Source organism: Schistocerca cancellata, chromosome 3 (genome assembly GCF_023864275.1).
Source record: "Schistocerca cancellata isolate TAMUIC-IGC-003103 chromosome 3, iqSchCanc2.1, whole genome shotgun sequence".
NCBI lineage: Eukaryota > Metazoa > Arthropoda > Insecta > Orthoptera > Acrididae > Schistocerca > Schistocerca cancellata.
Window position 1 is genome coordinate 211,503,966 of NC_064628.1, and position 1,585 is coordinate 211,505,550.

Genomic DNA, 1,585 nt, shown 5'->3' on the forward strand with positions numbered 1-1,585 from the left:
AATTCCAACTATGTAAACTCTGGTCACTGGTAATAAAGGTAAGTGGTGTTTTGTCTGTAAAGCACTTAAGAATATGTTGGAGATGAGTGATACCTCACTCTCCGAATCTATAAATATATTAACCTTCGAATTTTCCATGGTTCCTGCTACTATAGGTTGTGTACTACTGGTAGTCAAGCTTGGTTCTTCCAGTAGCAACCATTCCTTTGTAGGTATTTTCTGGGTAAAATTAACATACTTGTATGGACTAAGGCCTCCTAGTGTATTTTCACGATCTGGGCCCTGGCCCTGGATCCAGACTGCACTATGTTTTCCTCATTATTAGTAATCACAGGTTGGTTACCGAATCAAGATACTACATTATCACTTTGTATTCTATTATTACTACATATAAATTCCTGCTAAGTTATGGGACCTAAATTCGAAAGTGGGTGCTTTTTCTGATAATTGTTGTTAACCATTTTTACTGGTGTACTCTAGCTATGCCGGCATGGTAGCTCAGCGTGTTCGGTCAGAGGGCTGCTCCCCCTCTGAAAAAAAAAAAAAAAACGCTTTTTTAAAATTATTACCGCTGTTCCTTTTGTAGTTCAGATTTTCACTTTGGTGCAAGCTTTCATTGTGGTCCTTACTTAAGGCATCAAGTGCGTCTACAAAGGGCAACAACTTCTTCTACCGTCTTCCATCCACTACATATCTTTCCTTGCATATATGTGTAATGATCTAATTAAAATCCGCACTAATCCTTCTTCCTCCATTGGGTTATCCAAGTACTTTGCAGACGTTAGATGCCAATCAAACTACTACTTCTTTGTGCCCCAAATATTATTGTAATATTTTGGGTCCCACAAATCTGATATTTATTTCTCCTGGGTGCTTGCAGACCAATACCTCTCCTTAAATTTCTTTCGAAAATCTTCCCAAGAGGAAAAGTTCTCAATATTTACTGTGTCCCATTCGCAGGCTTCTCCTAGAAGGTAACCCCAGCAAATTCAATCTTTTTAGCGTCTTCCCAGTTTTTCGACAAAGCTTGGTTAAACCTTTTCAAGAAATGTGTCGCGTGCACATCTTCATTGGGCTTGAATTTAAGGAATTATGTCAATAAACCTGAATTCGCTCCTCTTTGCAAATCGGTGACTACTTCACTATTTAACACAACATTGGGTGAAGTTGTCCATTTTTCCACTTTGTCCTGGATAAGTTTGAATTCTTTCCACAAGTCATCTATAACTTTTCAGGTATCTGAAAGTTCAGAAGAAACAATAGGCGACACATTCCAGGATGTTATTCCCTCGGTAACTTTTCTTTCTGTAATTTCTTCAACTTGTTCTTCCCAACTACTTACATTTATATCAGAGTTTGCTACTTTCCACATTATCCACTCTTGTACTTACATCTGCAATTTGCGACTGAATGACAGGCATTAACTCGCTCTGCTTATCAACACTTTCTTTTAAAGTATTGAGTCCCTGCTTTACAGCATTAAATTTTTCATTGATTTCTGATTCTACGTTACTGCATCTGTTCTCAATCTCCAAACATTTTGATAACACATGGAAATTATCATTCTGTTTACCACTAAGGTCAG